Source organism: Heterodontus francisci, chromosome 3 (assembly GCF_036365525.1).
Source record: "Heterodontus francisci isolate sHetFra1 chromosome 3, sHetFra1.hap1, whole genome shotgun sequence".
Classification (NCBI taxonomy): domain Eukaryota; kingdom Metazoa; phylum Chordata; class Chondrichthyes; order Heterodontiformes; family Heterodontidae; genus Heterodontus; species Heterodontus francisci.
The window spans coordinates 196819990-196847952 of record NC_090373.1 but is presented as its reverse complement, the minus strand read 5'-3'; the positions used below and the strand labels follow the sequence as shown (position 1 = coordinate 196847952).

The following is a 27963-nucleotide window of genomic DNA, read 5'->3' as shown; positions in this document are numbered from 1 at the left end:
CCCAAGTCTCTAACCCATGTATATCCTGCTGTATCCTCTGATAATCCTCATCACTGTCCGCAACTCCACCAACCTTTGTGTCGTCCGCAAACTTACTAATCAGACCAGCTACATTCTCCTCCAAATCATTTATATATACTACAAACAGCAAAGGTCCCAGCACTGATCCCTACGGAAAACCACTAGTCGCATCCCTCCATTCAGAAAAGCACCCTTCCACTGCTACCCTCTGTCTTCTATGACCGAGCCAGTTCTGTATCCATCTTGCCAGCTCCCCTCTGATCCCATGTGACTTCACCTTTTGTATCAGTCTGCCATGAGGGACCTTGTCAAAGGCTTGACTGAAGTCCATATAGATAACATCCACTGCCCTTCCTTCATCAATCATCTTCATCACTTCCTCAAAAAACTCAATCAAATTAGTGAGACACGACCTACCCTTCACAAAACCATGCTGCCTCTCACTAATAAGTCCATTTGTTTCCAAATGGGAGTAAATCCTGTCCCGAAGAATCCTCTTTAATAATTTCCCTACCACTGCGGAAGGCTCACCGGCCTATAATTTCCTGGATTATCCTTGCCACCCTTCTTAAACAAAGGAACAACATTGTCTATTCTCCAGTCCTCTGGGAACTCACCTGTAGCCAATGAGGATGCAAAGATTTCTGTCAAGGCCCCAGCAATTTCTTCCCTTGCCTCCCTCAGTATTCTGGGGTAGATCCCATGAGGCCCTGGGGACTTATCTACCTTAATGCTTTGCAAGACACCCAACACCACCTCCTTTTTGATAATGAGATGACTGAGACTATCTGCAGTCCCTTCCCTAGGCTCATCATCCACCAAGTCCATCTCCTTGGTGAATACTGATGCAAAGTACTCATTTAGTACCTTGCCCATTTTGTCTGGCTCCACACATAGATTCCCTTCTCTGTACTTGAGTGGGCCAACCCTTTCCCTGGTTACCCTCTTGCTCTTTATATACGTATAAAAAGCCTTGGGATTTTCCTTAATCCTGTTTGCCAATGACTTCTCATAACCCCTTTTAGCCCTCCTGACTCCCTGCTTAAGTTCCTTTCTACTTTCTTTATATTCCTCAAGGGATTTGTCTGTTCCTAGCCTTCCAGCCCTTACGAATGCTTCCTTTTTCTTTTTGACTAGGCTCACAATATCCCGCGTTATCCAAGGTTCCCGAAACTTGCCAAACTTATCCTTCTTCCTCACAGGAACATGCTGGTCCTGGATTCTAATCAACTGACATTTGAAAGACTCCCACATGTCAGATGTTGATTTACCCTCAAACAGCCGCCCCCAATCTAAATTCTTTAGTTCCTGCCTAATATTGTTATAATTAGCCTTCCCCCAATTTAGCACCTTCACCCGAGGACTACTCTTATCCTTATCCACAAGTACCTTAAAACATATGGAATTATGGTCACTGTTCCCGAAATGCTCCCCGACTGAAACTTCGACCACCTGGCCGGGCTCATTCCCCAATACCAGGTCCAGTACGGCCCCATCCCTAGTTGGACTATCTACATATTGTTTCAAGAAGCCCTCCTGGATGCTCCTTACAAATTCTGCCCCATCCAAGCCCCTAGCACTAAGTGAGTCCCAGTCAATATAGGGGAAGTTAAAATCACCCACCACTACAACCCTGTTACCTTTACATCTTTCCAAAATCTGTCTACATATCTGCTCCTCTACCTCCTGCTGGCTGTTGGGAGGCCTGTAGTAAACCCCCAACATCGTGACTGCACTGTTCCTATTCCTGAGCTCCACCCATATTGCCTCGCTGCACGAGCCCTCTGAGGTGTCCTTCCACAGTACAGCTGTGATATTCTCCTTAACTAGTAATGCAACTCCCCCACCCCTTTTACATCCCCCTCTATCCCGCCTGAAGCTTCTAAATCCTGGAACATTTAGCTGCCAATCCTGTCCTTCCCTCAACCAAGTCTCTGTAATAGCAACAACATCATTGTTCCAGGTACTAATCCAAGCTCTAAGTTCACGTCTGTGATTCTATACCCTGGAATATTGAGCTGCCAGTCCTGCCCTTCCCTTAACCATGTCTCTGTGACAGCAATAATATTAAATTCCCATGTGTTAATCAATGCCCTCAATTCATCTGCCTTACTAGTAAGACTCCTTGCGTTAAAATAATGCAATGCAGCCATGCATTATTCACTTGCGTCTTAACAGGTCTATATTTGCTCTGCCTTCCAGACTGACTCAGTTTCTCTTCTATATTTGATTGTGCATCACCCATTACTGTACCTCCACTCTGTATCCCAGCCCCCTGCCAAATCAGTTTAAACTGCACCCCCCCCCCCCCCCACCCCCAACCCCGCAACAGCACTAGCAAAACTCTCAGCAAAGATGTTGGTCCCGTTCAGGTGCAAGCCGTCCAACTTATAGAGGTCCCACCTTTTCCAGAAACAGACTCAGTGATCCAGGAAACTAAAGCCCTCCCTCCTGCACCATCTCTTCAGCCACAAATTCATCTGCTCTATCCTCCTATTCCTATACTCACTAGCACGTGGCACCAGGAGTAATCCAGAGATTATTGCCTTTGAGGTCATACTTTTTAATCTGCTATCTAGCTCCCTAAATTCTTGTTGCAGGACCTCATCCCTCTTTCTACCTATGTCGTTGGCACCAATGTGAACCAGGACCTCTGACTGTTCACCTTCCCCCTTCAGAATGTCCTTTAGCTGCACCGTGACATCCTTGACCCTAGCACCAAGGTGGCAACATACCATCCTGAAGTCACGTTTGCAGCCACAGAAATGCCTATCTGTATCCCTTACAATAGAATCCCCAATCACTATAGCTCTCCCGCTCCTTTTTCTCCCCTGCTGTGCAGCTGAGTCACCCGTGGTGCCACAGACTTGGCTGCTGCTGCATTCCCCTGAGAAGCTATCTCTCCCAACAGTATCCAAAGCGGAAGTTCTGTTAGATAGGGAGCTGGACCCAGGGGACTCCTGCACTACCTGCCTAGTTCTTCTACTGCGCCTGGCGATCACTTATTCCCTTTCTGCCTGAGCAGTCTTTACCTGTGGTGTGACCACCTCCCTGTACTTGCTCTCCACGATGATCTCAGCCTGGCGGATGCTCCACAGTGTCTCCAGCAGCTGTTCCAGATCCTAAATGCGGCTGAGTAGCTGCAGCTGGCGACGCTTCCTGCACACATATTCGTCTTGGACACTGGATGTGTCCCTGACTTCCCACATTGCAGAGGAGGAGCACTCCATGCTGCCGAGCTGCCCTGCCATGACTTGCTCTTAATTTAATCCCTTAAATTAGCCGAAAATTTGATTTACACTTGGGAACTTGATTCCCTTAAACAAAATCTACTTACTATATTAAAAAAAAATGTAGACCTTTCTCTTTACTTACAAACATGAAAAAAAACAGTGGGCAAGCACATGGTAAGAAAAATGAATGATGAGATAAAATAAAAAGAAAAAAACTGAAAATAAAAAGGGGTGGGGGGCTCGTCATGATCTGAAATTATTGAATTCAATGTTCAGCCCGGCAGGCTGTAGCGTGCCTAATCGGTAAATGAGATGCTGTTCCTTGAGCTTGCGTTAATGTTCTGCAGCAAGCCCAGGACAGATATGTGGGCATGAGAGCAGGGGGGATGTGTTGAAATGGCAAGCAACTGGAAGCTCGGGGTCATGCTTTTGGACTGAGCAGAGGTGTTATGCAAAGCGTCACCCAATCTGTGTTTGTTCTCCCCAATGTACAGGAGATCACATTGTGAGCAGTGAATACAGTATACTAAATTGAAAGAAGTACAAGTAAATTGCTGCTTCACCTGAAAGGAGTGCTTGGGGCCTTGGATAGTGAGTAGAGAGGAGGTAAAAGTGGCATCACGCTGGATGTGGCGGAAATAGCGGAGGATGATCCTTTGCATGAGGAGGCTGGTGGGGTGGAAAGTGAGGACAAGGGGAACCCTGTTGCGGTTCTGGGAGGGAGGGGATGGTGTGAGGGTAGAGGTGCGGGAAATGGGCTGGACATGGTGGAGGGCCCTGTCAACCACAGTGGGAGGGGAATCCTCGGTTGAGGAAAAAGGAAAACATATCAGAAGCGCTGTTGTGGAAGGTTACATCATCAGAGCAGATGCGTCAGAGACGGAGAAACTGGGAGAATGGAATGGAGTCCTTGGAGGAGGTAGGGTGTGAAGAAGTGGAGTCGAGGTAGCTGTGGGAGTCGTTGGGCTTATAATGAATATTAGTAGACAGCCTATCCCCAGAGATGGAGACAGAGAAGTCGAGGAAGGGAAGGGAAGTGTCGGAGATGGACCATGTGAAGATGAGAGAAGGGTGGAAATTGGAAGCAAAGTTGATAAAGTTTTCCAGTTCGGGGCGGGAGCAGGAAACTGTACCGATACAGTCATCAATGTACCGGAAAAAAAGTTGGGGGAGGGTGCCTGAGTAGGACTGGAACAAAGAATGTTTGACATATCCCACAAAAAGACAGTTTGTTTTCATGCTGTGCTGGATTTCTGCTGAGATTTATCTTTTTATGATTGACCAATGAAGGCCCAAATCAGAATTTCCCATCAAGTCACCTCTCAGCTGCTTTTACCCAGGGCGTATCACAAGCAGGCACAAAAAAAGTTTAGTACAAGATTCAAAATAACAATGGAATTAAGGAAATGTACAGCTAGTCATAGTATATAAGCTAGTTTTCGTTAATTAGCAAGACAACTTATTGCAGGAATTTCTTAGTTTTCTTTGCACCTCTAAGAATGCTTTATTTTGATTGTCTTCCATGGAGCCTCTCTAAATAGAGAGAGATAGAGGAGCAAATCTGCAGGGAAATCAGAGATGTGCAAGAACTATAGAGTGGTGATATTGGAAGATTTTAAATATTTTTTTTTATTCGTTCATGGGATGTGGGCATCGCTGGCTAGGCCAACATTTATTGCCCATCTCTAATTGCTCTTGAGAAGGTGGTGGTTCATTAATGTTCGAGGGAAAGGAGGGGAGGAATTTCTGAAATGTGTTCAGGAGACTTCCGTGACCAGTTTGTTCTTGGTCCAGCTAGGCAAGAGGCACTGCTGGATCTGGTGCTGGGGAATGAGGTGGACCAAGTGTCTGTGGGGGGAAACGTAGGGTAAGAGTGATCATCGTATCATAGGGTTTAGATAAGTGATGTATAAGAGCAAGAAACAATCTAAAGTAGAGATTTTAAATTGGAAGACTGCTAACTGCAATGGGATGAGAGGGGATCTGCTCAGGGTAAAATGGAACCAAAGACTGACAGGAGAAGCTGTAATGGAACAATGGAAAGTCTTCAAGGAGTAGATGTTTTGGATGCAGGTTACATTCCAACAAGTAAAAGGCAGAGGAACCAAAGCCAGGGCTCCTTGGATGACAACAGTGATAGAGAATTTGATGAAACAAAAAAGAGGGTCTATGATGCATGGCAGGTGAATTCTTCAAGCCAGAACCATGCCAAATACATGAAGATGAGAGAGGAAGTGAAGAGGAAAGTAAGACTGACAAAATCAACATTAAAAACTAATCCCACAATCTTCCACTGATATGTAAATAATAAGCAGGTAGTAAGAGGCGAGTTAGGTCTTGTTCGGAACAAAGAAGGTCATGTATGAGGAGAGATTGAGGAGACTGGGCCTGTATTCTCTAGAGTTTAGAAGAATGAGAGGTGATCTCATAGAAACTTATAAGATTCTTAAAGGGTTTAGGCAGGGTAGATGCAGAAAGGATGTTTCCCCTGGCTGTGGGGTCTAGAATCAGGGGACACAATCTCAGAATAAAGGGTAAGCCATTTAGGACTGAGATGAGGAGGAACTTTTTCACTCAGAGGGTGATGAATCTTTGGAGTTCTCTGCCCCAGAGGACGGTGGAAGCTCAGTCACTGAGTAAGGTCAAGACAGAGATCAATAGATTTCTAGTTGCTAATGACATCAAGGGATGTGGGGATAGTGCGGGAATATGGCGTTGAGGTAGATGATCAGTCATGATCTAGAATGGCGGAGCAGGCTGAAGGGCTCCTATGTTCCTATGATTAGAGGCACAGGACAAGGCTCAAATACTTGGAGTACTTTGTATCAGTGTTTACGAAGGAAGAGGATGTTGACAAAATATCAGTAGAAGCGGAGGATGGGGTGAAAATTGATATGCAGAATGTACTGGAAAAACTGGCTCTGCTTAGAGTGGATAAGTCTTCCAATCTTCCGTAGTTACGATGGGGGTGGTTGGGGGGCGTGGGGTGTGTGCCAGAGGATTAGAGAGTGGCAAATGCTGGTCAGTTTAACATCAATAGTGGGTAAAGCTTTAGAAACAATAATTAAGGGAAAAAAATCAACAGGCACATGGAGAGGTTTGAGTTAATTAAGGAGAGCCAGCACGGATTTGTAAAAGGCAGATCATGCTTGACTAATCTAATTGAATTTTTTGATGAAGTAACAAAGAAGGTTGATGAAGGGAATGTGGTGGATGTAGTCTGTCTGGATATTAAGCAAGCTTTTGACAAAGTACCACATAAAAGGCTGGTTAACAAAATTGAGGATCAATGTCACCATGGATAAAAATTGGCTTAAGGGCAGAAAACAGTGAGTTGTAGTAAGTAGCTGTTTTTCAGACAGGAAGATGGTAGACAGTGGCGTTCCCAAGGGTCAGTTTCTGGAATACTGTGACTTGGATATTGGAGTACAGAGTAAAATTTCAAAATTTGCTGATGATACCAAACTTGGGGGTGTGGCAAACAGTGAGAATAATACAAATTGACTGCAACAGGACATAAGTAGGCTAGGAGAATGGACAGACAAGTGGCAGATGGATTTTGACAGAGAAGTGTGAGGTGCATTTTAGCAGAAGGGATAGGGAGAGGTAATACAGACTTCATGACACAGTTAAAGAGTGTCCGGGGACAGAGGGGTTGATCTGCACAGATCCTTTGGGTGGCAAGACATTGAGAGTAATTAGCAAAGCATATGGGATCTTGCCTTCATAAATAGAAGTATTGAGTACAAAAACCGGGAAATTATGCTGAACCTTTATAAAGCTCTGGTTAGGCCCCAACTAGAGGATTGCTAGTGTTGTTCTCCTTGGAGCAAAGGAGATTGAGAGAAGATTTGATAGAGATGCACAAGATTATGACAGGCTTAGGTAAGTTACACAAAGAAAATCTGTTCCCATTAACTGATGCTATAAGGACTAGAGGACACAGATTTAAAGTTTTGGGCAAAAGATGGAGGGGGATGTGAGGAAGAACTTTTTAATGCAGCAGTGTTTATGACCTGGAAGTCGTTGCCTATGAGGGTGGTGAAAGCTGATGATGAATAACGAAATTGGATGGGCACTTGAGGGAAATAAACTTTCAGGGGATGGAGTGGCGAATGGGACTGATTGGATCGATGTACAAAGAGCTGGAATGGACTCAATGGACCGAACATCTCCTGTGCCAAATTAACTCTGACTCTCAGGCCTCAGTTTTGTTCTGCTCTCCTGAAGGCATTCTTATGTTAATCAGGTAACATAATTACCTTCTTTATATTTGCAACATTCGTTGATCTCCAAATTCTTTCTTTCACAGGTGGGGAGTCAGTTGGGATATTTCCCCAAAGACCTTATTGAAATAAATCTAATATACTCAACTGCTGAGGTGGAATTGCCAGCTGAGGTAGGCATTTTTTTTCTCTGTCATTTGTATGTCATTATAAAAAGATAGACATAGTGTAATGGCACAGTCAATCCTTGAATTTGAAACTAGGGTCTGCGGGGCTATCCCAGGGCGTTCACCCAAGTAATCAGATTACTGAGTTTTTCTGTGTTTGTTGAGGTACTGACACATTTCTTTTGTCGCTGCATACTAATAAAACATACTTTTTGCAAAGGAAACACAGCATTTCTTTGTGAAGCTGACTGTATTGTTCAGCAGTGTGTGTGTGTCAGATTTGCAACAGGCGAGGCAGTCCCTGGGAGTGACCAGTATTTGTGGGAATGGTGAGGTCCCGGGAGAGTGCCAGTATTTATGTTGGAGTGGTGAGGTCCCGGGAGAGTGCTAGTATTTATGTTGGAATGGTGAGGTCCCGGGAGAGTGCCAGTATTTATGTTGGAGTGGTGAGGTCCCGGGAGAGTGCTAGTATTTATGTTGGAGTGGTGAGGTCCCGGGAGAGTGCTAGTATTTATGTTGGAATGGTGAGGTCCCGGGAGAGTGCCAGTATTTATGTTGGAGTGGTGAGGTCCCGGGAGAGTGCTAGTATTTATGTTGGAGTGGTGAGGTCCCGGGAGAGTGTCAGTATTTATGTTGGAGTGGTGAGGTCCCGGGAGAGTGCCAGTATTTATGGTGGAATGGTGAGGTCCCGGGAGAGTGTCAGTATTTATGTGGGAATGGTGAGGTCCCGGGAGTGTGCTAGTATTTATGTGGGAGTGGTCAGGACCCGGGAGAGTGTCAGTATTTATGTTGGAATGGTGAGGTCCCGGGAGAGTGCCAGTATTTATGATGGAATGGTGAGGTCCCGGGAGAGTGCCAGTATTTATGTTGGAATGGTGAGGTCCCGGGAGAGTGCCAGTATTTATGTTGGAGTGGTGAGGTCCCGGGAGAGTGCTAGTATTTATGTTGGAGTGGTGAGGTCCCGGGAGAGTGCTAGTATTTATGTTGGAATGGTGAGGTCCCGGGAGAGTGCCAGTATTTATGTTGGAGTGGTGAGGTCCCGGGAGAGTGCTAGTATTTATGTTGGAGTGGTGAGGTCCCGGGAGAGTGTCAGTATTTATGTTGGAGTGGTGAGGTCCCGGGAGAGTGCCAGTATTTATGGTGGAATGGTGAGGTCCCGGGAGAGTGTCAGTATTTATGTGGGAATGGTGAGGTCCCGGGAGTGTGCTAGTATTTATGTGGGAGTGGTCAGGACCCGGGAGAGTGTCAGTATTTATGTTGGAATGGTGAGGTCCCGGGAGAGTGCCAGTATTTATGATGGAATGGTGAGGTCCCGGGAGAGTGCCAGTATTTATGTTGGAATGGTGAGGTCCCGGGAGAGTGCCAGTATTTATGTGGGAATGGTGAGGTCCCGGGAGAGTGCCAGTATTTATGTTGGAGTGGTCAGGACCCAGGAGAGTGTCAGTCTTTTTGTTGGAATGGTGAGGTCCCGGGAGAGTGCCAGTATTTATGTGGGAATTTTGAGGTCCCGGGAGAGTGCCAGTATTTATGTTGGAATGGTCAGGACCCGGGAGAGTGTCAGTCTTTTTGTTGGAATGGTGAGGTCCCGGGAGAGTGCCAGTATTTATGTGGGAATTTTGAGGACCCGGGAGAGTGCCAGTATTTATGTTGGAGTGGTGAGGTCCCGGGAGAGTGTCAGTCTTTTTGTTGGAATGGTGAGGTCCCGGGAGAGTGTCAGTCTTTTTGTTGGAATGGTGAGGTCCCGGGAGAGTGCCAGTATTTATGTTGGAATGGTGAGGTCCCGGGAGAGTGCCAGTATTTATGTTGGAGTGGTCAGGACCCGGGAGAGTGTCAGTATTTATGTTGGAGTGGTCAGGACCCGGGAGAGTGCCAGTATTTATGTTGGAATGGTGAGGTCCCGGGAGAGTGCCAGTATTTATGTTGGAATGGTGAGGTCCCGGGAGAGTGCCAGTATTTATGTTGGAATGGTGAGGCCCCAGGAGAGTGTCAGTATTTATGTTGGAATGGTGAGGTCCCGGGAGAGTGTCAGTATTTACGTGGGAGTGGTGAGGTCCCGGGAGAGTGTCAGTATTTACGTGGGAGTGGTGAGGTCCCGGGAGAGTGTCAGTATTTACGTGGGAGTGGTGAGGTCCCGGGAGAGTGCCAGTATTTATGTTGGAGTGGTGAGGTCCCGGGAGAGTGCCAGTATTTACGTGGGAGTGGTGAGGTCCCGGGAGAGTGCCAGTATTTATGCTGGAGTGGTGAGGTCCCGGGAGAGTGTCAGTATTTATGTTGGAATGGTGAGGTCCCGGGAGAGTGCCAGTATTTATGCTGGAGTGGTGAGGTCCCGGGAGAGTGTCAGTATTTATGTTGGAGTGGTGAGGTCCCGGGAGAGTGCCAGTATTTATGCTGGAATGGTGAGGTCCCGGGAGAGTGCCAGTATTTATGTTGGAATGGTGAGGTCCCGGGAGAGTGTCAGTATTTATGTTGGAGTGGTGAGGTCCCGGGAGAGTGTCAGTATTTATGTTGGAGTGGTGAGGTCCCGGGAGAGTGTCAGTATTTATGTTGGAGTGGTGAGGTCCCGGGAGAGTGTCAGTATTTATGTTGGATTGGTGAGGTCCCGGGAGAGTGTCAGTATTTATGTTGGAGTGGTGAGGTCCCGGGAGAGTGTCAGTATTTATGTTGGAGTGGTGAGGTCCCGGGAGAGTGCCAGTATTTATGTTGGAATGGTGAGGTCCCGGGAGAGTGCCAGTATTTACATGGGCATGGTGATGTCCCAGGAGTGTGCAAGTATTTATGTTGGAATGGTGAGGTCCCGGGAGACTGCCAGTATTTATGTTGGAATGGTGAGGTCCCGGGAGAGTGTCAGTCTTTTTGTTGGAATGGTGAGGTCCCGGGAGAGTGCCAGTATTTATGTTGGAATGGTGAGGTCCCGGGAGAGTGTCAGTATTTATGTTGGAGTGGTGAGGTCCCGGGAGAGTGTCAGTATTTATGTTGGAGTGGTGAGGTCCCGGGAGAGTGCCAGTATTTATGTTGGAATGGTGAGGTCCCGGGAGAGTGCCAGTATTTACATGGGCATGGTGATGTCCCAGGAGTGTGCAGGTATTTATGTTGGAATGGTGAGGTCCCGGGAGACTGCCAGTATTTATGTTGGAATGGTGAGGTCCCGGGAGAGTGTCAGTCTTTTTGTTGGAATGGTGAGGTCCCGGGAGAGTGTCAGTCTTTTTGTTGGAATGGTGAGGTCCCGGGAGAGTGCCAGTATTTATGTTGGAATGGTGAGGTCCCGGGAGAGTGCCAGTCTTTATGTTGGAATGGTGAGGTCCCGGGAGAGTGCCAGTATTTACGTGTGAGTGGTGAGGTCCCGGGAGTGTGATAGTATTTACATGGGAATGGTGAGGTCCCGGGAGTGTGCTAGTATTTACGTGGGAATGGTGAGGTCCCAGGAACGTGTCAGTATTTACGTGGGAGTGGTGATGTCCCCGGGAGTGTGCTAGTATTTACATGGGAATGGTGAGGTCCCGGGAGTGTGCTAGTATTTACATGGGAATGGTGAGGTCCCGGGAGCGTGTCGGATTTTACGTGGGAGTGGTGAGGTCCTGGGAGTGTGCTCGTATTTGTGACTTGTGTTCCCAGTAGTGTGCTCGAATGTACGGGATAGGGTTCCTGGGAATGTGCCAGTATTTGCAGGGTTGAGGGGTGAGCGTGGTGTGTGGTGGTCGGTGGTTTTAAGGATGTGCTAGTATTTGTGAGGATTGGGGTGTGTGGGGTGGTGTCTGGTATTTGCAGGGTGGGAACCCTGGGAGTGTGTCAGTATTAGCGGGGTGGGGTCCCTGGCTGTGTACCAGTATTTTCGGGGTGGGGTCCCTGGAGTGTGCTAGAATTTACGGGGTGGGGTCCACGGGAATTTACTAGAATTTGCGGGGTGGGGTCCCCGGGGTGTGCTAGAATTTAATGGGGTGGGGTCCCCAGGAGTGTGCTAGAATTTACGGGGTGGGGTCCCCGGAGTGAGCTCGAATTTACGGGGTGGGGTCCCCGGGAGTGTGCTAGAATTTACGGGGTGGGGTCCCCGGGACAATGCTAGAAGTTACGGGGTGAGGTCCCGGAGTGAGCTCGAATTTACGGGGCGGGATCCCTGGGAATGTGCCAGTATTTGCGGGGTGGGGTCCCTAGGAGTGTGCTAGAATTTACGGGGTGAGGTCCCCGGAGTGTGCTAGTATTTACGGGGCGGGATCCCTGGGAATGTGCTAGAATTTACGGGGTGGGGTCCCCGGAGTGTGCTAGTATTTACGGGGTGAGGTCCCCGGAGTGTGCTAGAATTTACGGGGTGGGGTCCCCGGAGTGAGCTCGAATTTACGGGGTGGGGTCCCCGGGAGTGTGCTAGAATTTACGGGGTGGGGTCCCCGGAGTGTGCTTGAATTTACGGGGTGAGGTCCCCGGAGTGTGCTAGTATTTACGGGGCGGGATCCCTGGGAATGTGCCAGTATTTGCGGGGTGGGGTCCCTAGGAGTGTGCTTGAATTTACGGGGTGAGGTCCCTAGGAGTGTGCTAGAATTTACGGGGTGTGGTCCCCGGGAGTGTGTTAGAATTTACGGGGTGTGGTCCCCGGAGTGTGCTAGAATTTACGGGGTGGTGTCCCGGGAGTGTGTGCTTGAATTTACGGGGTGAGGTCCCCGGAGTGTGTTAGAATTTACGGGGTGGTGTCCCCGGGAGTGTGTTAGAATTTACGGGGTGGTGTCCCGGGAGTGTGCTAGAATTTACGGGGTGGTGTCCCCGGAGTGTGTTAGAATTTACGGGGTGGTGTCCCGGGAGTGTGCTTGAATTTACGGGGTGGGGTCCCCGGGAGTGTGCTAGAATTTACGGGGTGTGGTCCCCGGAGTGTGCTAGAATTTACGGGGTGGTGTCCCCGGGTGTGTGCTTGAATTTACGGGGTGGGGTCCCCGGAGTGTGCTAGAATTTACGGGGTGGTGTCCCGGGAGTGTGCTAGAATTTACGGGGTGGTGTCCCCGGGTGTGTGCTTGAATTTACGGGGTGGTGTCCCGGGAGTGTGCTTGAATTTACGGGGTGGTGTCCCCGGAGTGTGTTAGAATTTACGGGGTGTGGTCCCCGGAGTGTGTTAGAATTTACGGGGTGGTGTCCCCGGAGTGTGTTAGAATTTACGGGGTGGGGTCTCCGGGTGTGTGTTAGAATTTACGGGGTGTGGTCCCCGGGAGTGTGTTAGAATTTACGGGGTGGTGTCCCCGGGAGTGTGTTAGAATTTACGGGGTGTGGTCCCCGGGAGTGTGTTAGAATTTACGGGGTGGGGTCCCCGGAGTGTGTGCTTGAATTTACGGGGTGGGGTCTCCGGAGTGTGCTTGAATTTACGGGGTGTGGTCCCCGGAGTGTGTTAGAATTTACGGGGTGGTGTCCCCGGAGTGTGCTAGAATTTACGGGGTGTGGTCCCCGGGAGTGTGCTTGAATTTACGGGGTGGTGTCCCCGGAGTGTGCTAGAATTTACGGGGTGTGGTCCCCGGAGTGTGTTAGAATTTACGGGGTGGTGTCCCCGGAGTGTGTTAGAATTTACGGGGTGGTGACCCCGGAGTGTGTTAGAATTTACGGGGTGGTGTCCCCGGAGTGTGTGCTTGAATTTACGGGGTGGTGTCCCCGGAGTGTGTTAGAATTTACGGGGTGGTGTCCCCGGGAGTGTGTTAGAATTTACGGGGTGGTGTCCCCGGGTGTGTGCTTGAATTTACGGGGTGGGGTCCCCGGGAGTGTGCTAGAATTTACGGGGTGTGGTCCCCGGAGTGTGCTTGAATTTACGGGGTGGTGTCCCCGGGAGTGTGCTTGAATTTACGGGGTGGTGTCCCCGGAGTGTGTGCTAGAATTTACGGGGTGTGGTCCCCGGAGTGTGTTAGAATTTACGGGGTGGTGTCCCCGGAGTGTGTTAGAATTTACGGGGTGGTGTCCCCGGAGTGTGTTAGAATTTACGGGGTGGGGTCCCCGGGAGTGTGCTAGAATTTACGGGGTGTGGTCCCCGGAGTGTGCTAGAATTTACGGGGTGTGGTCCCCGGGAGTGTGTTAGAATTTACGGGGTGGTGTCCCCGGAGTGTGTTAGAATTTACGGGGTGGGGTCCCCGGAGTGTGCTTGAATTTACGGGGTGGTGTCCCCGGAGTGTGTTAGAATTTACGGGGTGGTGTCCCCGGAGTGTGTTAGAATTTACGGGGTGGGGTCCCCGAGAGTGTGCTTGAATTTACGGGGTGGGGTCCCCGGAGTGTGTTAGAATTTACGGGGTGGTGTCCCCGGGTGTGTGCTTGAATTTACGGGGTGGTGTCCCCGGAGTGTGTTAGAATTTACGGGGTGGTGTCCCCGGAGTGTGTTAGAATTTACGGGGTGGTGTCCCCGGAGTGTGTTAGAATTTACGGGGTGGTGTCCCCGGAGTGTGCTAGAATTTACGGGGTGGTGTCCCCGGAGTGTGTTAGAATTTACGGGGTGGTGTCCCCGGAGTGTGTTAGAATTTACGGGGTGGGGTCCCCGGAGTGTGCTTGAATTTACGGGGTGGTGTCCCCGGAGTGTGTTAGAATTTACGGGGTGGTGTCCCCGGAGTGTGTTAGAATTTACGGGGTGGTGTCCCCGGAGTGTGCTTGAATTTACGGGGTGGGGTCCCCGGAGTGTGCTTGAATTTACGGGGTGGTGTCCCCGGAGTGTGTTAGAATTTACGGGGTGGTGTCCCCGGGAGTGTGTTAGAATTTACGGGGTGGGGTCCCCGGAGTGTGTTAGAATTTACGGGGTGTGGTCCCCGGAGTGTGTTAGAATTTACGGGGTGTGGTCCCCGGGAGTGTGCTTGAATTTACGGGGTGGTGTCCCCGGGAGTGTGCTTGAATTTACGGGGTGGTGTCCCCGGGAGTGTGCTTGAATTTACGGGGTGGTGTCCCCGGAGTGTGTTAGAATTTACGGGGTGGTGTCCCCGGAGTGTGCTAGAATTTACGGGGTGGTGTCCCCGGAGTGTGTTAGAATTTACGGGGTGGTGTCCCGGGAGTGTGCTTGAATTTACGGGGTGGGGTCCCCGGAGTGTGTTAGAATTTACGGGGTGGGGTCCCCGGAGTGTGTTAGAATTTACGGGGTGGTGTCCCCGGAGTGTGCTTGAATTTACGGGGTGGTGTCCCCGGGAGTGTGCTAGAATTTACGGGGTGGTGTCCCCGGAGTGTGTTAGAATTTACGGGGTGGTGTCCCGGGAGTGTGCTTGAATTTACGGGGTGGGGTCCCCGGAGTGTGTTAGAATTTACGGGGTGGTGTCCCCGGGAGTGTGTGCTTGAATTTACGGGGTGTGGTCCCCGGGAGTGTGCTAGAATTTACGGGGTGGTGTCCCCGGAGTGTGCTAGAATTTACGGGGTGGGGTCCCCGGAGTGTGTTAGAATTTACGGGGTGGGGTCCCCGGAGTGTGCTAGAATTTACGGGGTGGGGTCTCCGGAGTGTGTTAGAATTTACGGGGTGGTGTCCCCGGGAGTGTGCTTGAATTTACGGGGTGGGGTCCCCGGAGTGTGCTAGAATTTACGGGGTGGGGTCTCCGGAGTGTGTTAGAATTTACGGGGTGGGGTCCCCGGGAGTGTGCTTGAATTTACGGGGTGTGGTCCCCGGAGTGTGTTAGAATTTACGGGGTGTGGTCCCCGGAGTGTGTTAGAATTTACGGGGTGTGGTCCCCGGAGTGTGTTAGAATTTACGGGGTGTGGTCCCCGGAGTGTGTTAGAATTTACGGGGTGGTGTCCCCGGGAGTGTGTTAGAATTTATGGGGTGGTGTCCCCGGGAGTGTGCTTGAATTTACGGGGTGGGGTCCCCGGAGTGTGCTAGAATTTACGGGGTGGTGTCCCCGGGTGTGTGCTTGAATTTACGGGGTGGTGTCCCCGGGAGTGTGTTAGAATTTACGGGGTGGTGTCCCCGGGAGTGTGCTTGAATTTACGGGGTGTGGTCCCCGGAGTGTGTTAGAATTTACGGGGTGGTGTCCCCGGGAGTGTGCTTGAATTTACGGGGTGTGGTCCCCGGAGTGTGTTAGAATTTACGGGGTGGTGTCCCCGGGTGTGTGCTTGAATTTACGGGGTGTGGTCCCCGGAGTGTGCTAGAATTTACGGGGTGGTGTCCCCGGGTGTGTGCTTGAATTTACGGGGTGTGGTCCCCGGAGTGTGTTAGAATTTACGGGGTGGTGTCCCCGGGTGTGTGCTTGAATTTACGGGGTGTGGTCCCCGGAGTGTGCTAGAATTTACGGGGTGGTGTCCCCGGGTGTGTGCTTGAATTTACGGGGTGTGGTCCCCGGAGTGTGCTAGAATTTACGGGGTGTGGTCCCCGGAGTGTGCTTGAATTTACGGGGTGTGGTCCCCGGAGTGTGTTAGAATTTACGGGGTGGTGTCCCCGGAGTGTGCTTGAATTTACGGGGTGGTGTCCCCGGGAGTGTGTTAGAATTTACGGGGTGGGGTCCCCGGGAGTGTGCTAGAATTTACGGGGTGTGGTCCCCGGAGTGTGTTAGAATTTACGGGGTGGTGTCCCCGGAGTGTGTTAGAATTTACGGGGTGGTGTCCCCGGAGTGTGTTAGAATTTACGGGGTGGTGTCCCCGGAGTGTGTTAGAATTTACGGGGTGGGGTCCCCGGAGTGTGCTTGAATTTACGGGGTGGTGTCCCCGGAGTGTGTAAGAATTTACGGGGTGGTGTCCCCGGAGTGTGTTAGAATTTACGGGGTGGGGTCCCCGGAGTGTGCTTGAATTTACGGGGTGGTGTCCCCGGAGTGTGTTAGAATTTACGGGGTGGTGTCCCCGGGAGTGTGTTAGAATTTACGGGGTGGGGTCCCCGGAGTGTGTTAGAATTTACGGGGTGTGGTCCCCGGAGTGTGTTAGAATTTACGGGGTGTGGTCCCCGGGAGTGTGCTTGAATTTACGGGGTGGTGTCCCCGGGAGTGTGCTTGAATTTACGGGGTGGTGTCCCCGGAGTGTGTTAGAATTTACGGGGTGGTGTCCCCGGGTGTGTGCTTGAATTTATGGGGTGGTGTCCCCGGAGTGTGTGCTTGAATTTACGGGGTGGTGTCCCCGGGAGTGTGCTTGAATTTACGGGGTGGTGTCCCCGGGTGTGTGCTTGAATTTACGGGGTGTGGTCCCCGGGAGTGTGCTTGAATTTACGGGGTGTGGTCCCCGGGAGTGTGCTAGAATTTACGGGGTGGTGTCCCCGGAGTGTGTTAGAATTTACGGGGTGGTGTCCCGGGAGTGTGCTTGAATTTACGGGGTGGGGTCCCCGGAGTGTGTTAGAATTTACGGGGTGGTGTCCCCGGGAGTGTGCTAGAATTTACGGGGTGGTGTCCCCGGAGTGTGCTAGAATTTACGGGGTGGGGTCCCCGGAGTGTGTTAGAATTTACGGGGTGGGGTCCCCGGAGTGTGCTAGAATTTACGGGGTGGGGTCTCCGGAGTGTGTTAGAATTTACGGGGTGGTGTCCCCGGGAGTGTGCTTGAATTTACGGGGTGGGGTCCCCGGAGTGTGCTAGAATTTACGGGGTGGGGTCTCCGGAGTGTGTTAGAATTTACGGGGTGGGGTCCCCGGGAGTGTGCTTGAATTTACGGGGTGTGGTCCCCGGAGTGTGTTAGAATTTACGGGGTGTGGTCCCCGGAGTGTGTTAGAATTTACGGGGTGGTGTCCCCGGGAGTGTGTTAGAATTTATGGGGTGGTGTCCCCGGGAGTGTGCTTGAATTTACGGGGTGTGGTCCCCGGAGTGTGCTAGAATTTACGGGGTGGTGTCCCCGGGTGTGTGCTTGAATTTACGGGGTGGTGTCCCCGGAGTGTGTTAGAATTTACGGGGTGGGGTCCCCGGAGTGTGTTAGAATTTACGGGGTGGGGTCCCCGGAGTGTGCTAGAATTTACGGGGTGTGGTCCCCGGAGTGTGCTTGAATTTACGGGGTGTGGTCCCCGGGAGTGTGCTTGAATTTACGGGGTGTGATCCCCGGAGTGTGCTAGAATTTACGGGGTGGTGTCCCCGGGTGTGTGCTTGAATTTACGGGGTGGTGTCCCCGGAGTGTGTTAGAATTTACGGGGTGGGGTCCCCGGAGTGTGTTAGAATTTACGGGGTGGGGTCCCCGGAGTGTGTTAGAATTTACGGGGTGTGGTCCCCGGAGTGTGTTAGAATTTACGGGGTGTGGTCCCCGGGAGTGTGTTAGAATTTACGGGGTGGGGTCCCCGGAGTGTGTTAGAATTTACGGGGTGTGGTCCCCGGAGTGTGTTAGAATTTACGGGGTGTGGTCCCCGGGAGTGTGCTTGAATTTACGGGGTGGTGTCCCCAGGAGTGTGCTTGAATTTATGGGGTGGTGTCCCCGGAGTGTGTTAGAATTTACGGGGTGTGGTCCCCGGAGTGTGTTAGAATTTACGGGGTGGTGTCCCCGGAGTGTGCTTGAATTTACGGGGTGGTGTCCCCGGGAGTGTGCTTGAATTTACGGGGTGGTGTCCCCAGGAGTGTGCTTGAATTTATGGGGTGGTGTCCCCAGGAGTGTGCTTGAATTTATGGGGTGGTGTCCCCGGAGTGTGTTAGAATTTACGGGGTGTGGTCCCCGGAGTGTGTTAGAATTTACGGGGTGGTGTCCCCGGAGTGTGCATGAATTTACGGGGTGGTGTCCCCGGGAGTGTGCTTGAATTTACGGGGTGGTGTCCCCGGGTGTGTGCTTGAATTTACGGGGTGTGGTCCCCGGAGTGTGTTAGAATTTACGGGGTGGGGTCCCCGGAGTGTGTTAGAATTTACGGGGTGTGGTCCCCGGGAGTGTGCTTGAATTTACGGGGTGGTGTCCCCGGGAGTGTGCTTGAATTTATGGGGTGGTGTCCCCGGGAGTGTGCTTGAATTTACGGGGTGTGGTCCCCGGAGTGTGTTAGAATTTACGGGGTGGGGTCCCCGGAGTGTGTTAGAATTTACGGGGTGGGGTCTCCGGAGTGTGTTAGAATTTACGGGGTGTGGTCCCCGGGAGTGTGCTTGAATTTACGGGGTGGTGTCCCCGGGTGTGTGCTTGAATTTACGGGGTGGGGTCCCCGGAGTGTGTTAGAATTTACGGGGTGTGGTCCCCGGGAGTGTGCTTGAATTTACGGGGTGTGGTCCCCGGAGTGTGTGCTTGAATTTACGGGGTGTGGTCCCCGGAGTGTGTTAGAATTTACGGGGTGGTGTCCCCGGGAGTGTGCTTGAATTTACGGGGTGGTGTCCCCGGGTGTGTGCTTGAATTTACGGGGTGGTGTCCCCGGGAGTGTGCTTGAATTTACGGGGTGTGGTCCCCGGAGTGTGCTTGAATTTACGGGGTGTGGTCCCCGGAGTGTGTTAGAATTTACGGGGTGGTGTCCCCGGGAGTGTGCTAGAATTTACGGGGTGGGGTCCCCGGAGTGTGTTAGAATTTACGGGGTGGGGTCCCCGGAGTGTGTTAGAATTTACGGGGTGGTGTCCCCGGAGTGTGCTAGAATTTACGGGGTGGTGTCCCCGGAGTGTGTTAGAATTTACGGGGTGGTGTCCCCGGGAGTGTGCTTGAATTTACGGGGTGGGGTCCCCGGGAGTGTGTTAGAATTTACGGGGTGGTGTCCCCGGGAGTGTGTTAGAATTTACGGTGTGGTGTCCCCGGGAGTGTGCTTGAATTTACGGGGTGAGGTCCCCGGAGTGTGTTAGAATTTACGGGGTGGTGTCCCCGGGTGTGTGCTTGAATTTACGGGGTGAGGTCCCCGGAGTGTGCTTGAATTTACGGGGTGGTGTCCCCGGGTGTGTGCTTGAATTTACGGGGTGAGGTCCCCGGAGTGTGCTTGAATTTACGGGGTGGTGTCCCCGGGTGTGTGCTTGAATTTACGGGGTGAGGTCCCCGGAGTGTGCTTGAATTTACGGGGTGGTGTCCCCGGGTGTGTGCTTGAATTTACGGGGTGTGGTCCCCGGAGTGTGTTAGAATTTACGGGGTGGTGTCCCCGGGTGTGTGCTTGAATTTACGGGGTGTGGTCCCCGGAGTGTGCTTGAATTTACGGGGTGGGGTCCCCGGAGTGTGTTAGAATTTACGGGGTGGTGTCCCCGGGAGTGTGCTTGAATTTACGGGGTGGTGTCCCCGGAGTGTGTTAGAATTTACGGGGTGGTGTCCCCGGGTGTGTGCTTGAATTTACGGGGTGTGGTCCCCGGAGTGTGTTAGAATTTACGGGGTGGTGTCCCCGGGTGTGTGCTTGAATTTACGGGGTGTGGTCCCCGGAGTGTGTTAGAATTTACGGGGTGGTGTCCCCGGGTGTGTGCTTGAATTTACGGGGTGTGGTCCCCGGGGTGTGTTAGAATTTACGGGGTGTTGTCCCCGGGAGTGTGCTTGAATTTACGGGGTGGTGTCCCCGGGAGTGTGCTTGAATTTACGGGGTGGTGTCCCCGGGTGTGTGCTTGAATTTACGGGGTGGTGACCCCGGGTGTGTGCTTGAATTTACGGGGTGTGGTCCCCGGAGTGTGCTAGAATTTACGGGGTGGTGTCCCCGGAGTGTGTTAGAATTTACGGGGTGGTGTCCCCGGAGTGTGTTAGAATTTACGGGGTGTGGTCCCCGGAGTGTGTTAGAATTTACGGGGTGGGGTCCCCGGGAGTGTGCTTGAATTTACGGGGTGTGGTCCCCGGAGTGTGTTAGAATTTACGGGGTGGTGTCCCCGGGTGTGTGCTTGAATTTACGGGGTGTGGTCCCCGGAGTGTGTTAGAATTTACGGGGTGTGGTCCACGGAGTGTGTTAGTATTTACGGGGTGGTGTCCCCGGAGTGTGTTAGAATTTACGGGGTGGTGTCCCCGGGAGTGTGCTTGAATTTACGGGGTGGGGTCCCCGGAGTGTGTTAGAATTTACGGGGTGGTGTCCCCGGGTGTGTGCTTGAATTTACGGGGTGAGGTCCCCGGAGTGTGCTTGAATTTACGGGGTGGTGTCCCCGGGTGTGTGCTTGAATTTACGGGGTGAGGTCCCCGGAGTGTGCTTGAATTTACGGGGTGGTGTCCCCGGGTGTGTGCTTGAATTTACGGGGTGAGGTCCCCGGAGTGTGCTTGAATTTACGGGGTGGTGTCCCCGGGTGTGTGCTTGAATTTACGGGGTGAGGTCCCCGGAGTGTGCTTGAATTTACGGGGTGGTGTCCCCGGGTGTGTGCTTGAATTTACGGGGTGTGGTCCCCGGAGTGTGTTAGAATTTACGGGGTGGTGTCCCCGGGTGTGTGCTTGAATTTACGGGGTGTGGTCCCCGGAGTGTGCTTGAATTTACGGGGTGGGGTCCCCGGAGTGTGTTAGAATTTACGGGGTGGTGTCCCCGGGAGTGTGCTTGAATTTACGGGGTGGTGTCCCCGGAGTGTGTTAGAATTTACGGGGTGGTGTCCCCGGGTGTGTGCTTGAATTTACGGGGTGTGGTCCCCGGAGTGTGTTAGAATTTACGGGGTGGTGTCCCCGGGTGTGTGCTTGAATTTACGGGGTGTGGTCCCCGGGTGTGTGCTTGAATTTACGGGGTGGTGTCCCCGGAGTGTGTTAGAATTTACGGGGTGTGGTCCCCGGGGTGTGTTAGAATTTACGGGGTGTTGTCCCCGGGAGTGTGCTTGAATTTACGGGGTGGTGTCCCCGGGAGTGTGCTTGAATTTACGGGGTGGTGTCCCCGGGTGTGTGCTTGAATTTACGGGGTGGTGACCCCGGGTGTGTGCTTGAATTTACGGGGTGTGGTCCCCGGAGTGTGCTAGAATTTACGGGGTGGTGTCCCCGGAGTGTGTTAGAATTTACGGGGTGGTGTCCCCGGAGTGTGTTAGAATTTACGGGGTGTGGTCCCCGGAGTGTGTTAGAATTTACGGGGTGGGGTCCCCGGGAGTGTGCTTGAATTTACGGGGTGTGGTCCCCGGAGTGTGTTAGAATTTACGGGGTGGTGTCCCCGGGTGTGTGCTTGAATTTACGGGGTGGTGTCCCCGGGTGTGTGCTTGAATTTACGGGGTGTGGTCCCCGGGAGTGTGTTAGAATTTACGGGGTGGTGTCCCCGGAGTGTGTTAGAATTTACGGGGTGGTGTCCCCGGGTGTGTGCTTGAATTTACGGGGTGGGGTCCCCGGAGTGTGTTAGAATTTACGGGGTGGGGTCCCCGGGAGTGTGCTTGAATTTACGGGGTGTGGTCCCCGGGAGTGTGCTTGAATTTACAGGGTGTGGTCCCCGGAGTGTGTTAGAATTTACGGGGTGGTGTCCCCGGGTGTGTGCTTGAATTTACGGGGTGGTGTCCCCGGAGTGTGTTAGAATTTACGGGGTGGGGTCCCCGGAGTGTGTTAGAATTTACGGGGTGGTGTCCCCGGGTGTGTGCTTGAATTTACGGGGTGGTGTCCCCGGAGTGTGTTAGAATTTACGGGGTGGTGTCCCCGGGTGTGTGCTTGAATTTACGGGGTGGGGTCCCCGGAGTGTGTTAGAATTTACGGGGTGGGGTCCCCGGGAGTGTGCTTGAATTTACGGGGTGTGGTCCCCGGGAGTGTGCTTGAATTTACAGGGTGTGGTCCCCGGAGTGTGTTAGAATTTACGGGGTGGTGTCCCCGGAGTGTGTTAGAATTTACGGGGTGGGGTCCCCGGAGTGTGTTAGAATTTACGGGGTGGTGTCCCCGGGTGTGTGCTTGAATTTACGGGGTGGGGTCCCCGGAGTGTGTTAGAATTTACGGGGTGGGGTCCCCGGGAGTGTGCTTGAATTTACGGGGTGTGGTCCCCGGGAGTGTGCTAGAATTTACGGGGTGGTGTCCCCGGGTGTGTGCTTGAATTTACGGGGTGGTGTCCCCGGAGTGTGTTAGAATTTACGGGGTGGGGACTCCGGTGTGTGCTAGAATTTACGGGGTGTGGTCCCCGGAGTGTGTTAGAATTTACGGGGTGGTGTCCCCGGGTGTGTGCTTGAATTTACGGGGTGTGGTCCCCGGAGTGTGCTAGAATTTACGGGGTGTGGTCCCCGGAGTGTGTTAGAATTTACGGGGTGGGGTCTCCGGTGTGTGCTAGAATTTACGGGGTGGTGTCCCCGGAGTGTGTTAGAATTTACGGGGTGGTGTCCCCGGAGTGTGTTAGAATTTACGGGGTGTGGTCCCCGGAGTGTGCTAGAATTTACGGGGTGGTGTCCCCGGGAGTGTGCTTGAATTTACGGGGTGTGGTCCCCGGGAGTGTGCTTGAATTTACGGGGTGTGGTCCCCGGAGTGTGCTAGAATTTACGGGGTGGTGTCCCCGGGTGTGTGCTTGAATTTACGGGGTGTGGTCCCCGGGAGTGTGCTTGAATTTACGGGGTGTGGTCCCCGGAGTGTGCTAGAATTTACGGGGTGGTGTCCCCGGGTGTGTGCTTGAATTTACGGGGTGGTGTCCCCGGAGTGTGTTAGAATTTACGGGGTGGGGTCCCCGGGTGTGTGCTTGAATTTACGGGGTGTGGTCTCCGGTGTGTGCTAGAATTTACGGGGTGGGGTCCCCGGGTGTGTGTTAGAATTTACGGGGTGAGGTCCCCGGAGTGTGTTAGAATTTACGGGGTGGTGTCCCCGGGTGTGTGTTAGAATTTACGGGGTGTGGTCCCCGGAGTGTGCTTGAATTTACGGGGTGAGGTCCCCGGAGTGTGCTAGAATTTACGGGGTGGTGTCCCCGGGAGTGTGTTAGAATTTACGGGGTGTGGTCCCCGGAGTGTGTGCTTGAATTTACGGGGTGGTGTCCCCGGAGTGTGTTAGAATTTACGGGGTGGGGTCCCCGGGTGTGTGCTTGAATTTACGGGGTGTGGTCTCCGGTGTGTGCTAGAATTTACGGGGTGGGGTCCCCGGGTGTGTGTTAGAATTTACGGGGTGAGGTCCCCGGAGTGTGTTAGAATTTACGGGGTGGTGTCCCCGGGTGTGTGTTAGAATTTACGGGGTGTGGTCCCCGGAGTGTGCTTGAATTTACGGGGTGAGGTCCCCGGAGTGTGCTAGAATTTACGGGGTGGTGTCCCCGGGAGTGTGTTAGAATTTACGGGGTGTGGTCCCCGGAGTGTGTGCTTGAATTTACGGGGTGTGGTCCCCGGGAGTGTGCTTGAATTTACGGGGTGTGGTCCCCGGAGTGTGTTAGAATTTACGGGGTGGTGTCCCCGGGAGTGTGCTTGAATTTACGGGGTGTGGTCCCCGGAGTGTGTTAGAATTTACGGGGTGTGGTCCCCGGAGTGTGTTAGAATTTACGGGGTGTGGTCCCCGGAGTGTGTTAGAATTTACGGGGTGGTGTCCCCGGAGTGTGTTAGAATTTACGGGGTGAGGTCCCCGGAGTGTGCTTGAATTTACGGGGTGTGGTCCCCGGAGTGTGTTAGAATTTACGGGGTGTGGTCCCCGGAGTGTGTTAGAATTTACGGGGTGGTGTCCCCGGGAGTGTGCTTGAATTTACGGGGTGGTGTCCCCGGAGTGTGTTAGAATTTACGGGGTGTGGTCCCCGGAGTGTGTTAGAATTTACGGGGTGGTGTCCCCGGAGTGTGTTAGAATTTACGGGGTGTGGTCCCCGGAGTGTGTTAGAATTTACGGGGTGGTGTCCCCGGGAGTGTGCTTGAATTTACGGGGTGGTGTCCCCGGAGTGTGTTAGAATTTACGGGGTGTGGTCCCCGGAGTGTGTTAGAATTTACGGGGTGTGGTCCCCGGAGTGTGTTAGAATTTACGGGGTGGTGTCCCCGGGAGTGTGCTTGAATTTACGGGGTGGTGTCCCCGGAGTGTGTTAGAATTTACGGGGTGTGGTCCCCGGAGTGTGCTTGAATTTACGGGGTGGTGTCCCCGGGAGTGTGCTTGAATTTACGGGGTGGTGTCCCCGGGAGTGTGCTTGAATTTACGGGGTGTGGTCCCCGGAGTGTGTGCTTGAATTTACGGGGTGTGGTCCCCGGAGTGTGCTTGAATTTACGGGGTGAGGTCCCCGGAGTGTGCTAGAATTTACGGGGTGGTGTCCCCGGGTGTGTGCTTGAATTTACGGGGTGTGGTCCCCGGAGTGTGTTAGAATTTACGGGGTGGTGTCCCCGGGAGTGTGCTTGAATTTACGGGGTGGGGTCCCCGGAGTGTGTTAGAATTTACGGGGTGGTGTCCCCGGAGTGTGCTAGAATTTACGGGGTGGGGTCCCCGGAGTGTGTTAGAATTTACGGGGTGGTGTCCCCGGGAGTGTGCTTGAATTTACGGGGTGGGGTCCCCGGAGTGTGTTAGAATTTACGGGGTGGTGTCCCCGGGAGTGTGATTGAATTTACGGGGTGGTGTCCCCGGAGTGTGTTAGAATTTACGGGGTGTGGTCCCCGGAGTGTGTTAGAATTTACGGGGTGGTGTCCCCGGAGTGTGTTAGAATTTACGGGGTGGTGTCCCCGGAGTGTGCTTGAATTTACGGGGTGTGGTCCCCGGAGTGTGCTAGAATTTACGGGGTGGTGTCCCCGGAGTGTGCTAGAATTTACGGGGTGGTGTCCCCGGAGTGTGTTAGAATTTACGGGGTGGGGTCTCCGGGTGTGTGCTTGAATTTACGGGGTGGTGTCCCTGGAGTGTGTTAGAATTTACGGGGTGGGGTCTCCGGGTGTGTGCTTGAATTTACGGGGTGGTGTCCCTGGAGTGTGTTAGAATTTACGGGGTGGGGTCTCCGGAGTGTGCTAGAATTTACGGGGTGGGGACCCTGGGAGGGTGCTAGAATTTACGGGGTGGTGTCTGGGAGTGTGCTAGAATTTATGGGGTGGGGTCCCCGGAGTGTGCCGGTATTTACTGGGTGGGGTCACCGGAGTGTACCAGTATTTACGGGGTGGGGTCCCCGGAATGTGCCAGTATTAGCGGGGTGAGGTCCCTGGAGTGTGCCAGTATTAGAGGGGTGGGGTCGCCAGAGTGTGCCAGCATTTGTGGGGTGGGGTCCCCGGGAGTGTGCCAGCATTTGTGGGGTGGGGTCCCCGGAATGTGCCAGTATTTGCAGGATGGGGTCCCCGGAGTTTCCCAGTATTTACGGCGTGGGGTCTCCGGAATGTGCCTGTCTTTGCAGGGTGGGGTCCCCGGAGTGTGCCAGTATTTGCGTTGGGTGAGGCAGTCCCTGGGAGTATGCAAGTATTTCTGATTGCGAGGGTTGTCCCTGGAAATATACCAGTATTTGCAGAGTGGAGTCCCTGGGAATGTGCCAGTATTTGCCGGGGGCTGGGGCTTGTAGTTCCCGGAGCGTGCTAGTATTTGCAGGTATTGGGTGGAAAGGCCGGGTGCACGGGGTAGTGTCTGGTATTTCCCGGGTGGGTTCCTGGGAGCGTGTCCGTATTTGCCGGGTGGGTTCCTGGGAGCGGGTCAGTATTTGCCGGGTGGGTTCCTGTGAGCGTGTCAGTATTTGCCGGGTGGGTTCCTGGGAGCGTGTCAGTATTTGCCGGGTGGGTTCCTGGCAGCGTGTCAGTATTTGCCGGGTGGGTTCCTGGCAGCGTGTCAGTATTTGCCGGGTGGGTTCCTGGGAGCGTGTCAGTATTTGCCGGGTGGGTTCCTGGGAGCGTGTCAGTATTTGGCGGGTGGGTTCCTGGCAGCGTGTCAGTATTTGCCGGGTGGGTTCCTGGCAGCGTGTCAGTATTTGCCGGGTGGGTTCCTGGCAGCGTGTCAGTATTTGCCGGGTGGGTTCCTGGCAGCGTGTCAGTATTTGCCGGGTGGGTTCCTGGCAGCGTGTCAGTATTTGCCGGGTGGGTTCCTGGGAGCGTGTCAGTATTTTCGGGGTGGGTTCCTGGGAGCGTGTCAGTATTTTCGGGGTGGGTTCTTTGCGAGTGTTTCAGTATTTGCAGGTGGGTTACATAATAAGAGCATAAGAAATAGGAGCAGGAGTAGGCTATTAGGCCCTTCAAGCCTGCCCTGCCGTTCAGTAAGATCATGGCTGATCTGCCCCAGACCTCAACTCTTTCATGCCAGCTCCTCATATCCCTCAACTCCCTGATATTTCAAAAGTCTATCTACCTTTTCTTTAAATACTTTTAGTGATCTAGCCTCCACAACACTCTGGGGTAAAGAATTCCAGACATTCACTACCCTCTGAGAGAAGGAATTTCTTTGTATCTCAGTTCTAAATGAGTGTCCTCTTATCCTCTAACTATGTCCCCTAATTTGAGATTCCCCCACTAGTGGGAACATCTTCTCAACATCTACCCTGTCAAGCCACCTCAGAATTTGTACATTTCAATAAGATCACCCCTCATTCTTCTAGACTCTAATGAATAAAGGCCTACCTGTTTAGCTGTTCTTGATAAGTCAACCCCTTCATCCCAGGAATCAGCTTAGTGAATCTCTTTTGAACTGCCTCCAATGCCAGTATATCCTTTCTTAAATACAGGGACCAAAACTGTACACTGTACTCCAGGTGCGGCCTCACCAACACCCTGTACAGTTGTAACAAGACTTCCCTATTTTTAAACTCTAACCCCCAGCAATAAAGGCCAAAATTCCATTTGCCTCCTTAATTACTTGCTGCACCTGCATGTTAACTTTTTGTGTTTCACACAGAGGATCCCTCTGTACTGCACTTCTTTGAAGTCTCTCTCCATTTAAATAATAGTCTGTCTTTTGATTCTTCCTACCAAAGTGCATGAACTCACACTTTCCTACATTAAACTCCATCTGCCAAGTTTTTGCCCACTCACTCAACCTATCTATATCCCCTTGCAGATTCCTTATGTCCTCATCATAACATGCCCTCCCATCTATTTTTGTATCGTCAGCAAATTTGGATATATTACACTCTGCCACCTCCTCCAAGTCATTAATATAGATAGTAAATAATTGAGGTCCTAGGACTGATCCTTGTGGCATTCCTCTAGTTACATCTTTCCAACCTGAAAAAGACCCATTAATCTCGACTCTCTGTCTTCATTGAGTTAACAAATCCTCCATCCATGCTAATACGTTTCCCCAATACTGTGAGCTCCTATCTTGTGCAATAATCTTTTATGTGGCACCTTATCGAATGCCTTTTGGAAATCTAAATACACTACATCTACTGATTCCCCTTTATCCACTCTGCTTGTTACATCCTAAAAGAACTCTCGCAAATTTGTCAAACATGATTTCCCTTTCACAAAACCATGTTGACTCTGTTTGATTGCATTAAGCTTTTCTAAATGTCCTGCTATTTCTTCCTTAATGATGTTAGGCTGACTGGCTGATAGTTTCCTGCTTTTTGTCTCCCTCCCTTCTTGAACAGGGGCGTCACAATTAGCGGTTTTCCAATCTGCTGGGATCCTCCAGGAATCCACTGAGTTCTGGAATATTTTGACCATTGCCTCCACTATCTCTGCAGCCACTTCCTTTAAAACCCTTGGATGTAGGCCATCAGGTCCTGGCAACTTGTCTGTCTTTAGTCCCATTAGTTTATCAAATACTTTGTCTCTCGTGATAGAGACTGTTACAAGATTTTTCCTCCCATTAGCTCCTTGC

General features: G+C 52.1%; 1 protein-coding gene across 1 annotated transcript in view; it reads left to right on the top strand.

The window, feature by feature from the left end:
* Positions 1–27963, top strand: part of mia3 (MIA SH3 domain ER export factor 3) — a 204501-nt gene that overhangs the window by 14337 nt on the left and 162201 nt on the right. Inside the window, exon 2 of the mRNA XM_068028070.1 lies at positions 7567–7653. The gene's annotated coding sequence lies outside the window, so the exon portion shown is untranslated. The remainder of the gene's footprint in view (positions 1–7566; positions 7654–27963) is intronic.